Source organism: Dromiciops gliroides, chromosome X (genome assembly GCF_019393635.1).
Source record: "Dromiciops gliroides isolate mDroGli1 chromosome X, mDroGli1.pri, whole genome shotgun sequence".
Taxonomy (NCBI): Eukaryota; Metazoa; Chordata; class Mammalia; order Microbiotheria; family Microbiotheriidae; genus Dromiciops; species Dromiciops gliroides.
Window position 1 is genome coordinate 80,297,810 of NC_057867.1, and position 13,372 is coordinate 80,311,181.

At 40.4% G+C, this 13,372-nt stretch overlaps 1 protein-coding gene across 3 annotated transcripts in view; it reads right to left on the bottom strand.

Moving 5' to 3' along the window:
• The window catches only part of IKBKG (inhibitor of nuclear factor kappa B kinase regulatory subunit gamma), a 104,292-nt gene that overhangs the window by 61,133 nt on the left and 29,787 nt on the right, over nucleotides 1-13,372 (bottom strand). The window lies entirely within an intron of this gene.

Sequence of the window (13,372 nt, forward strand, 5' to 3'; positions counted from 1 at the left end):
CTATATAGATATAGATATACACATACACAGAGCTGAGGATAGAAATTCATCTTGACCAACAGGGAAGTAGGAGCAGAAAGGGTGGGGAGAGTGACAAGGAGGGTAGATAAAGAGAGATAGTGTTCAGAAGCAAAACAAACTTTTGAGAAAAAAAGAGATAAGTGGAAGGGAACAGGATGGAGGGAAATGCACAATTAGCAGTCATAATGTGAATGGGATGAACTCAACCATAAAACAAAAGGGGTTAGAATGAATTAGAAAGCAGAATTCAACAATATGTTGTATACAAAAGACATACTTGAAACAGAAACACGCACACAAAGTTAGAGTAATGAGCTGGAGCAGAATCTATTATGCTTCAGCTGAAGTAAAAAGGGCAGGGGTAACAATTGTGGTTTCAAACAAAGCAAAAATAGATCTAATTGAAAGATAATCAGATAACGGACATTCTGCTCAAAGGTACCAGAGAATATGAATTAATGTAAATACTGAACATAGATGCACAAGATGGAATAGCATCCAAATTTTAAAAGGAAAAGTTAAATGTTACAGGATGAAATAGTAAAACTCTGCAGGCACAGGACTTCAATTGACCACTTTTGGAACCAGTTAAATCTGATCACAAAATAAAAAAGACATTAAGGAGATATATAGACTTTTAGAAAAATTAGAAAGGAAAAATTAATAAAGTTGAAAGTAAAAACACCAGTGAACTAGTAAACAAAACTAGGAGGGAGCTAGGTTTATGAAGAAAATAGATAAATATTTGGTTAATTTGATTTTGTTATGGGGAAAACAGGGTGGGTGTTTGAGGTCCTTAGGAATTCCTCTTTAAAGAATTACACCCAGGGCAGCTAGGTGGCGTAGTGGATAAAGTACTGGCCCTGGATTCAGGAGGACCTGAGTTCAAATCCGGCCTCAGACACTTGACACTTACTAGCTGTGTGACCTTGGGCAAGTCACTTAACCCTCATTGCCCCACCAAAAAAAAATAAAATAAAATAATTACACCTTTGCGGGCAACTAGGCGGTACAGTAGATAGAGCACTGGCCCTGGAGTCAGGAGGACCTGAGTTCAAATTTGACCTCAGACACTTAACACTTACTAGCTGTGTGACCCTAGGCAAGTCACTTAACCCCATTGCCTCACAAAAAAACAAAAGAATTACACCCTCTTGCACATAAATCCAAAAGAATAAGATAATAGTTTATTTAGGGGCTGGGGAAAGGAAACCAAGAGAAAATTTCTTGGACTTCTCATGGAGAGAAGGTATGGCACAGAGGCATGGCCCTGAGATACCAATCTCCTCAAGCAGGAGACAGGCAGAGGACTGATGGTGGTCCAATGAGGTGATCATCTGACTGGAAAGTTCCCCTATTGAGGGAGGACCATCCCCCACTGGTGGTGGCTGGGGAGTTGGGTGAGGGATCTCTCAAGCCATCTCTCTCCTCCTCCCACCAGGAAGGCAGCAGCCACACCTAATTCTATCTCGCCAGGAGTGGGGGAGACTGGAATGTAAGGTAGTCATCCTGGAGCTAGCTCAGTCCCTATCAGGTGCCCCTTATCTCTTTAGGTGTATCTGTCCTTTGCTTTAGTTTCTCAAGAAGGTTCTTTAATATACCCCAGAAAATTACAGGTGCTAGGCCCTGTAATGATTGGAATGATGCCACCTGGAGACTTGCTGTGGGAAAGCTCCGCCATGAGGAAAATGCCTCAGAGGACAAGGCCATGTGGCTTTTCCTTGGCGTCAGGAAGTGACGTTTGCTCATGGGTACTGTCTATCAAGGTTACCGGCCAATCAACTTGAGGAGCCTCCTATTTTCTGGGAGGAGACAGGAAGGAGGAGAGGGAGCCTGCGCGGAGAGCTCTCGAGTTTTTGGGTTCCTGACTTGATGGTGATGGTGGCGGCAGAGGACTTCACAGGAAATTTGAGGAAAGATAGGAATGCCAGGCTGTTGGAATTCTGTTCTCAATCTTTTTCTTTCTATTTTTCAATAAACCCTTAAAAACCTAAACTCGTTTGTTTTATCAGTGATTTTAGTCAGTTTCCCCCAAAACTGGGGGAACAGATTAGTATCCACATTTAGAATCTTAAATTACACAGCCCATAACAATTTAAAAGAATAAATCCAAATTACCAGCATTGAAAATGAAAGGGTGGGGCAGCTAGGTGGTGCAGTGGATAAAGCACTGGCCTTGGATTCAGGAGTACCTGAGTTCAAATCCAGCCTCAGACACTTGACACTTACTAGCTGTGTGACCCTGGGCAAGTCACTTAACCCCCATTGCCCCGCAAAAAAAAAAAAAAAAGAAGAAAATGAAAGGGTAAACACAACCAACGAAGATAAAATTAAATCAGTTTTTTTTTTTGGGGGGGGGGGCAGGGCAATGAGGGTTAAGTGACTTGCCCAGGGTCACACAGCTAGTGTCAAGTGTCTGAGGCCAAATTTAAACTCTCATCCTCCTGAATCCAGGGTCAGTGCTTTATCCACCCTGCCACCTAGCTACCCCGTAAATCACTTATTAGGAGACATTTTGCACGCTTATATGCCAATAAAACTGACAAACTAAATAAAATGGATGAATATAAATTAATATGGGGTAGCTAGGTGGCACAGTGGATAGAGCACCGGCCCTGGAGTCAGGAGGACCTGAGTTCAAATCCAGCCTCAGACCCTTGACACTATCTGCGTGACCCTGGGCAAGTCATTTAACCCCAATTGCCTCACTTAAAAATAATTAATATAAAAATATAAATTGCCCAAATTAACAGAAGATAAATTAGAATACTTAAATAACTTACCTTAACTCTATCTTAGAAAAAGAAATCAAACAAGCCATGAATGTGCTCCCTAAGAAAAAATCCTCAGGAGCAGGTAGATTTATAAGTGAATTCTACCATTCAAAGAACAATTAATTCCAATATGATATAAACTGTAAAAAAAAAAAAAAGGAGTCCTACCAAATTCCTTCTATGACACGAATATAGTTTTGATACCTAAACCAGAGTGAGCAAAAACAGAAAGAAAACGACAGTCCAAATTGTGAGGAAAAGGGTGGGCCCTCTCAAAGTTAACTGAAAATCCCAGGTAATTAAAGTGTCTGAGAGGTGAATTCAGATTCAAATAGAAAAAGGTGCTTGAGAGACTGACGTCCAGAGGTGATGGGGGTTAATTTCTCAGTGAGAAAAGTTCCCACATGACTCAGAGAAGGGGGAGGGGTTGACTCACTATCCACATTTTAGTTTGGGAATACACCTACAGGCCATTAGTGGGTATACAGATAGAGACATTTGGGGTCTGGGAAAGTGGATTGAGAATAGAAGCCGACATTCAAATGCTAATATCCACAAATGGAGGTTAATTCAAATAGAAAAGAACTTCCCATGAGAAACAGATGGGGAAGGCTTGGGAATTCTGCTAGATTGTAAAGGGCCACTAGGGGCCAGGGCCCATTTTCTTTTTTTTCCCATCTAACTTTTTATTTTTTTATTTTATTTTTTCCAGTGACATGTAAGGGTAGTTTTCAACATTCATTTTCATAAGATTTAGAAATTTTAAGTGAGGCAACTGGGGTTAAGTGACTTGCCCAGGGTCACACGGCTAGTGTTAAGTGTCTGAGGCCGGATTTGAACTCAGGTGCCCCTGATAAGGACTGAGCTAGCTCCAGGACCCCCACCCTTCATTCTAGTCTCCCCCACCCCGGGGGAGATAAGATTAGGTGTGGCTGCTGCCTTTGTGTGGAGAGATGGCTTGAGAGATCAGCAGCCACCCCTCACCCAATTCCCCCAGCCACCACCAGTGGGGGATGGTCCTCCCTCAATAGGGGAACTTTCCACAGTCAGATGATCACCCCCATCAGTCCTCTATAAAAGTATCTGCCTGTCTCCTGACTGAGGAGATTGGTATCTCAGAGCCATGCTCTGTGACATGCCTTCTCCCCATGAGAAGAAGTTCAAGGATTTCTCTCTTGTTTTCCCTTCCCCAGCCCTTAAATAAACTATTATCTTATTCTACTGGATTTGTGTGCAAGAGGGTGTAATTCTTTGTGTGTGGGTGTGTGGGTGTGGGTGGGTGTGTGGGTGTGTGTGCCCATGGCAATTGGGGTTAAGTGACTTGCCCAGGGTCACACAGCTAGTGTTAAGTGTCTGAGGCTGGATTTGAACTCAGGTCCTCCTGACTCCAGGGCCAGTGCTCTATCCACTGCACCACCTAGCTGCCCCTGAGGGTATAATTCTTTAAAAAGGAATTCCTAAGGATCCCAAACCCCAACCCCTGTCCCAAACCCTACCCTATTTTCCCCATAACATAACTATCAGCATTTGACCATATCAATGACAAAACCATTTTTTAAAAATCATGATTATGTTAATATATGCAGAAAAGGCATTTGACAAAATGTAATCCTGATTTCTATGAAAATGCAGAGGAAAAGATGGAGCATTTCTTGCAATTATAAGTGGTAGCATTTTCTATAATGGGAATAAATAAGAGCCAAAGCAAAGATGTCAGTTATTACCATTACCTTTGACTATTGTACTAAAAATCCTAGCTGTAGAGCAGCTAGGTGGCTCCGTGGATAGAGCACTGGCCCTGAAAAGGACCTGACTTCAAATCTGATCTCAGTCACTTATTAGCTGTGTGACCCTGGGCAAGTCACTTTATTTCTCTTGTGCTAATAATGGACCTTCTCTCCCAGGAGAGTTGTGAGGATCAGAGGAGTTAATTATTGCATTAGCACAGTGCCTGGTACATGACTGCTCTCGAAGTGCTAGTTATAAGTACTAGAAAAAATAGCTTTACAGTGGTGGTATTAGAGTATAGCATGGAGCCAGTAGCTCCCAGAATCATGCTATCCTCTTCACCTACCCACCATGCAATCCTTTATGCACTACTCAGCCCCATGTCCTTTCCTCTCTCCCCTCTCCCTCTGTCCTTTCCAGCCAATAGACCCTTCTTCACCATCATGGCTACCTCAGCCACCGTGGTCTTCAGGACTCTTGGTGTGACTTATGGCACTGGTCACACAAACTGAGCTGGTCGTGAAGACAATCATTCCTACTGTTATGGCTGGTATCATCATCCCTATCTATGGTCTGGTGCTTCTCACGGTTAACTCTCTAATGTCAGGAACTGCCCTTCAGCTGAATGGATTTTATTGGGCTGGGAGCTAGCTGGTGAGAACTACAAAATTTACTGAGAACAGATTCCCCATCCAGTCCCCTTTTCCCAGACAAATGAATCGCCTGGGGCTGACCAATCTTTGTCATTTCCAGACCCTTGATTGCCTATGGATCTTCCCCAAACAAACTATCCCTTCCCAAAGATTCCCAAGCTTACTTCCTAGACTTTAGGTTATTATGTTAAAAAGTTTCATTTACATTAAATAGTTTCTGTCGGTGAGAAACTTGCTTTTCTCAAAGGCAGTTTCATAGCTCCCTCTGTTCTATTACCTCATAAAAACCCCGTCCTGTCCTCTGTTCCCATCTTTGGGTATTCCTAGCTTCCAAGCTTTGTGATACCAAGAGTTCCTCTGCCCCAATTAAAGACCTTATTTCTCCTATATTGATTGTTTCCTTAATTTCCAGGTTAACACTGACTTTACCACTGGTGATGCTGGTGTTCAGAGGACAACACAGTAGCTCTGACTATTCATGGGGATGATCCCCATCCTGATCTTTACTCAGCCCTCATTCTCTCTCCAAAGTAGACCCTATTCTTTTCCCTTCCTAGAGCCCCATAGCCACAGAGTATCATGTGAAGACCTGTCCTGAACCAGCCCATCCCTCCCAGCTAACTCCAGAACTAACGTCCTGACACTTGGTGCAGTTGTACACTCAGGAGTTGGGCTTAGTAGATGGTCAGTAATAAATGCATAATGTCTTAGTGACTCTTCTGTCTCTGTCACTCTGCACTTGATTGAAAGGCCCATGAAATGGGTCCAGCTGAGGCTGAGGCATCCTGAGGCCAGGTGGGCAGCCATGTCATTTGTCATTAGTATTCTGTGTATAATGATGAATTTGAATTGTAATTTCTCTTTGCTGGATGTTTATTTATAAAGATTTAGCATGTTCATAATGTTTATGAAGCAAGAATTTTCCATCCCCCATGCTACAGTCATATGTTTGTGTGTGTGTATGTGTGTATTATTGTCATGGGGTACAGAGCACCCCAGAAGTTCTCTGGGGCACACCAAGGAATCTTCTCCTTGAGAAACTAAACCAGAGGACAGATAATGCCTAGAGAGATAAGCTGAACCAAATCGGACTGAGCTAGCTTCAGATTCTTACCCTTCATTCTAGTCTCCCTTACCCTGGGGAGATAAATTTGGGTGTGGCTGTGGCCTTTGGGTTCTGAAGAGGGATCCGTAGCCACCCCTCACCCAATTCCTCTAGTCCCTACCAGTGGGGGATGGTCCTCCACTCCTCACCCAATTCCCCCAGCTACCCCCAGTGGGGGATGGTCCTCCCTCACTAAAGGAACTTTCCACAGGAAGATGGTTCACCCCCATCAGTCCTCTATAAAAGTACCTTCCAGTCTCCTGTTCCAGGAGATTTGGTACCTCTGAGCCATGTGCTTTGTGCCTATCTCCCCATGAAAAGTCCAAGGATTTCTTTCATGGTTTCCCTCCCCCCACCCTTCCCTTCCCTTGCTTCTAAATAAACTATCACCTTATTCTAACTACGTTTTGTGTGCAAGAGGGTGTAATTCTTTAAAGAGGAATTCCCAAGAACCCCAATCCCTAACCCAACCCATACCCCATTTCCCACCATATCATTATTGTACTGTTGGGTTAAATGTCAAGTGCTAAGAACTCCTTGGATGTGATCATTGGAAACTGAAGATTGCTAGAGTGTCCTAGTATTAGTAAGAGTTGTATGATTAACAAAAAAACAAAAAACAAAAGGGGCAGCTAGATGGCAGATTGGATAAAGCACTGGCCCTGGATTCAGGAGTACTTGAGTTCAAATCCGGCCTCAGACACTTGACACTTACTAGCTATGTGAACCTGGGCAAGTCACTTAACCCCAATTGCCTCACCAAAAACCAAAAAACAAAAAAGAGTTGTATGATTAGGGGGCAGCTAGGTGGCCCAGTGGATAAAGCACCAGCCCTTGATTCAGGAGTACCTGAGTTCAAATCTGGCCTCAGACACTTGACACTTACTAGCTATGTGAATCTGGGCAAGTCACTTAACCCCCATTGCCCCGCAAAAAAAAAAAAATTGTATGATTTGGGGAATATGTTGACCATGTGTTGCCAGTGGTGCTATGGCACTGAACCAAGGCTCACAGTGATATTTCCAAATAAAATTCTGATTTTAAAAATAACAAAATGCATCTGAAAGAACAAAAGGGGGGTAGCTAGGTAGAGCAGTGGATAAAGCACTGGCCTTGGATTCAGTAGTACCTGAGTTCAAATCCAGCCTCAGACACTTGACACTTACTAGCTGTGTGACCCTGGGCAAGTCACTTAACCCTCATTGCCCAGCAAAAAAAAAAGATAATTGTGAGGGACAAAAGGTCAAGAATATCAAGGGAATCAGTGAAAAAAAAATGTGAAGGAAGGTAGCCTTGTAGTACCAGATCTCAAAATGTATTACAAAGCAGTAATCATCAAAACAATCTAGTACTGGCTAAGAAGTAGAATGGTAAGGGGCAGCTAGGTGGCACAGTGGATAGAACACTGGCCCTGGATTCAGGAGGACCTTAGTTCAAATCGGGCCTGAGACCCTTGACACTTACTAGCTGTGTGACCTTGAGCAAGTCACTTAATCCCAATTGCCTCACCAAAAAAAAAGAAGAAGAAGTAGAATGGTACATCAGTATAATACATGAGGTGCACAATATACAGAAACAAATGAACATGGTAATCTAGTAAACCCAAAAGATCCAAGCCACTGGGACAAGAACTAGTTATTTGAGAAAAAACTTCTGGGAAAACGGAGAAGCAGTCAAAGAGATATTAGTCATAGACCAACAGCTCATACCAAGATAAACTTAAAATGGGTACATGATTGAGACATTAAAGGGTAATATCATTAGTAAATTAGCAGAAAATGAAAAAAGTACCTATCAGAACTATGGATAGTGGAAGAGTACATGACTAAACTAGAGATAGAGAGGATCATGTGAGTAAAATGGATAATTTTAATTACATGAAATGAAAAAGGTTTTGCACAAACAAAACCAATGCAGCCAAAATTAGAAGTGGGAAACCGAGGGGCATGGGGATTTATAGTAAGTTTTTCTGATATGATAAAGCCTCATTTCTCAAATATATGGGGAACTGAGCCAAATTTATAAAAATAAGAGCTATTCTCCTATTGAGCAATGGTCAAAGGATATGAACAGGCAGTGATCAGAAGAAGATATCAAATCAATAATAATGTGTAAAAATACACTGAATCATTAGTAATTAGAGAAGTGCAAATTAAAACAACTCTGAGGTACCATCTCACACCCATCAGATTGAGTAACATGACAGAAAAGGAAAAGGATAAATCATGGAGGGGGTGTGCAAAAAAAGGGACACTAATGCACTATTGGTGGAGTTGCAAATTCTTCCAACCATTCTAGGGAACAATTTGAAACTATGCACAAATGGCTATTAAAGGGGCAGCTAGGTGGCGATCACTTACTAGCTGTGTGACCCTGGGCAAGTCACTTAACCCCAATTGCCTCACTAAAAACAAAACAAAGCCATGGCTATGAAACTGTGCATAACCTTTGACCCAGCAATATCACTGTTAGGTTTGTATACCAAAGAGATCAAAGAAAAGGTAAAAAAGGACCTTTTGTACAAAAATATTTAAAGCAGCTCCTTTTGTGGAGGAAAAGAATTGGAAACTGAGGGGATGTCCATCAGTTGGGGAATGGTTGAACAAGTTATGGTACATCAATGTGATGAAACACTATTGTAATATAAGGAAATGATAAGGGGGATGGTTTCAGAAAACCTGGGAAGACTTAAATAAACTGGTACAGAGTGAAGAACTAAGAGAACAATGTACCCGGTAACAGCAATATTATGTGATGATCAACTGTGACTCAGCTGTTCCAATCAATCCCCAACAATTCCAAAAGACTCATGATGAAAAATACCATCCACTTCCAGAGAAAGAACGGTTACATTTTAAAAAATAGCATTAATGACTCCATTTTGCTTTTATCCACCATTCTGTGAAGTTAAGTTTCAACTCTGATGTAAGTCACCTGATTTAGGATGTTTCACAAGAGTACTCCTCCTCCACACTGTCACCTAACTTAAAGAATGTCACAAGAATACCCTCCTACCTCTCACCTCTCCCAACCCCCCTCTACCAATGAGAAACCAGATGTCTCAATCCCTAATCTTGCATTTCCTGTTTTTCACTCCCTCTACCTTGTATATTAACTGTGAGAAACCAAGCGTCTGGGTCCTTGGCTACCAAGAACCTTGGACCCAGTTTGTTTCACAATCATATGCATTGCCAAACAAATCATTGCCTGGATGTAATTACTCCATTTCTTTATTCCACTGTAACAGTGGACCATGAAGGGATTGAAATGAAATCTCCCAGGAATATTATAGCTAAATTCCAGAGCTCTCAGGTCAAGGAGAAAATATTACAAGCCGCCAAAAAGAAACAATTTAAATATCATGGAACCACAGTCAGAATAGCACAAGATTTAGCAGTTTCTACACTGAAGCATCAGAGGGCTTGGAATATGATATTTTGGAGTGCAAAAGAGCTAGGATTACAACCAAGAATCACCTACCCAGAAAAACTGAAGCTCTTAACAGAGGAAAGTAGGCATTCAATGAAATTGAGAACTTCAGGCATTCCTGATGAAAAGACCAGAGCTGAAGAGAAAATCTGACTTTCAAATACAAAACTCAGGGGAAGCATAAAAAATCATAAAGAATTCAATAAAGTTAAACTGTTTAAATTCCTACATGGGAAAATTCTATTTGTAACTTATAAGAACTTTCTCATTATTAAGGCAGTTAGAACCAGTATACATGGACAGAGGGAATAGGTGCAAGTTGAATATGATGGGATGATTATCTAAAAAATTCAATTAAAGAGTGAAAAAGAAGAAGACACTAAGAAAAGAGGAAAGGAAGAAGGAGAATGTAGTAAATTATATGACATAAAAAAGGTTGAAAAGAGATTTTATAGTAGAGGAGAAGATGGGGGAAGTTGGGCAGAAAGGAGGGAAACCTTACTCTAATTGGAATTGGCTAAAAGAGGGAATAACATAAACAGTTGTGTGTAGAAATCTATCTTACTATATAGGAAAGTAGGAGGGGAGAGGGTCAAGAATGGGGGAGGGTGTTGATAGAAGGGAGAACAGATTGAAGGAGGTGCTAGTCAGAAGCAAAACACTTTTGAGGAGGGACAGAGGGAAAGGAAAGAAAGAGAAGAATAAACAGGGAGTGGAAATAGGATGGAGGGAAATACATAGTTGGTAATCATTACTCTGAAAAAAAATTACAGGGACAGCTAGTTGGTGCAGTGGATAGAGCATCAGCCCTGGACTCAGGAGGACCTGAGTTCAAATGTGACCTCAGATACTTAACACTAACTAGCTGTGTGACCTTGGGCAAGTCACTTAACCCCAATTGCCTCACCAAAAAAAAATTACAGCAAGTTTCTCTGATAATGACCTCATTTCTCAAATATATAGAAAAGTGAATCAAATTTATAGAAATAAGAACCTCTCCTCAATTGATAAATTGTCAAAGGATATGAACAGACAGTTTTCAGATAAAGTAGTCAAAGCTATCTATACTCATATGAAAAAATGTTCTCAATCACTATTGATTAGAGAAATGCAAATTAAAATAACTCTGAGCTACCACCACACACCTATCAGATTGCCTAATACGACAGAAAAGGAAAATAATAAATGTTGGAGGGGATGTGGGAAAATTAAAACACTAATGCACTGTTGGTAAAGTTGTATACCAATTCAATCAATCTGGAGAGCATTTGGAACTATACCCAAAGGGTTATAAAACCATGACCCTTGACCCAACAATACCACCTATATCCCAAAGACATAAAAAACAAAAATATGTACAAAATGTTTATAACCACTCTTTTTGTGGTGGCAAAGAATTGGACATTAAGGGGACACCCATCAATTGAGGAATAGCTCAACAAGTTGTTGTATATGACTGTAATGGAGTACTATTGTGCTATAAGAAATGACAAGCAGGATGCTTTCAGAAAAACCCAGGAAAGACTTACACTGAACTGATGGTGAGTGAAGTGAGCACAGCCAGAAGAACACTATACACAGTAATGGCAATATGTATGAGGATCTACTGTGAATAACATAGCTCTTCTCAGCAATACAATGATCCAAATACAATTCTGAATGACACAATGAAAGGTGCTATCCATCTCCAGAGAAAGAACTGGTAAATGCAGATCAAAGATAGGTTTTCTTTAGTTTTTTTTTTATTGGGGAGGGCGTATTTGTGTCTGTGTTTTCTTTCATAGCAGGACTTACATGGAAATGTGTTTTGCATGACTACACATATATAACCTATGTCAAATTGCTTACCTCCTCAATGTGGGGGAGGGAGGGAAAGAATTTGGAACTCAAAATTTGAAAAAGACGAATGTTAAAATTGTTTTTACATGTAACTGGGGAAAACCCAAAATATCAGATTTTTTAAATTATGTGAAAATTGGTCTAAAATACATAAAAATCCTTATAGATCCCAAATTTGGCCTGAAAAAGAGACTTTCAATTACTTCAGTGAAAGGCTTTCAGATCGCTTTTAGAAAATTGTATAGGGGCAGCTAGGTGGCATAGTGGATAGAGCACCAGCCCTAGATTCAGGAGGACCTGAGTTCAAATCCAGCCTCAGACACTTCACACTTACTAGCTGTGTGACCCTGGGCAAGTCACTTAACCTCAATTGCCTCAGCAAAAAAAAGAAAAAAAGAAAAAGAAAATTGTATACACTGAGTTTTTTATGAAAACTTTCTTCTATTTGTCTCTTGTTCTATTGTCTGTGTTTTGATGTGGCCTGATCAACCGAAAAGAAAAAGAATATAAATAGTGAAAACCCTTCTGAGGAACTTTCCGAGTCTTTCAAAAGAAAGTCTCTCTCTGCCTTCCGATTTAAGCCAATTTAAGGAGACAGACAAGAGACACAGATAAAAAGGAAGGAAATCTTTGTTCCAAATATATGGCATTGTAAATAATTAGAGACTAAGTTTATTTTTTCTACAGTAAATTTCCCAATTGTAGCTTGAATGTTTCTATAAATGCTAAAACAGGGAAGGTAGGTGCCACAGTAGATAGAGTGCGAGGCCAGAAGTCAGGAATACCTGAATTCAAATTTGGCCTCAGACACATACTAGCTGTGTGACCCTGGGGAAGTCACTTCACCCTATTTGCCTCACTTTCCTCATCTGAAAAACGAGCTAGAGAAGGAAATGGCCAACCACTTCAGTATTTTTGCCAAGGTGTTGGAATAGACAATGCATTTGTAAGCTTTTAGGAACCCTTTGCAGGAAAAGCTTGTGCTCAATTGTAAGGGAAAATTTCAGTGGAGTGAAGATAAATTCTATAGATAGTCCAGGAAATAAAGACTAGAGGAATTAAGCAAGTAGAAGAAAGTAAAAGAGGTGTTTTATTGGAATACAAAAAGGAAAAAAAGAAAGGTATGGTTTTGAAGGGCTTTAATCAAAGTCCATTAGAAGATTTTATAAAAGAAAAGAAGAGAAAAAGTTCAAATAGGGATAAGAGAAGAATGGGTAGAAAGGTCAAGAACGTTGGGAGTCTGCACTAACACAGTGTGAATAGAGGGTCTGAAAGGAAAGGAAGGGGTTTTGGAATTTTGGAAAGAGGTTTGAGGGCGGTTTTGAGCTTGTTGAGATCAGAAAAATGGGGGAAACTTTAGTTATTCTTTATGATATGGAAAAGATAGATGATTTTTTTTTTGCAGGGCAATGGGGTTTAAGTGACTTGCCCAGGGTCACACAGCTAGTACGTGTCAAGTGTCTGAGGCTGGATTTGAACTCAGGTCCTCCCAAATCTAGGATCGGTGCTTTATCCACTGCACCACCTAGCAGCCCCCATGTATACTATTAATTATGTTTCTAAGATTATTTCTTATATTGTAAAATTTGGGAAAAGTAACTTCTCTTTTCATTTGAATACTACTAGATATTAATTTTGGTGTTAAAGAATGTGTTGAAAATGTTTGAAAACTGTTAAATAGTTATTTGGGCATATTTCGCTTTAAAATGATAATAATAACATATTTAAGCTATTATTTCTCATTATTATTATTGATATGGGCCTGGGATAATTCAGAAGTTTTCTCCTTGAGAAGCAAAACTAAAGGATGGATATACATAAGA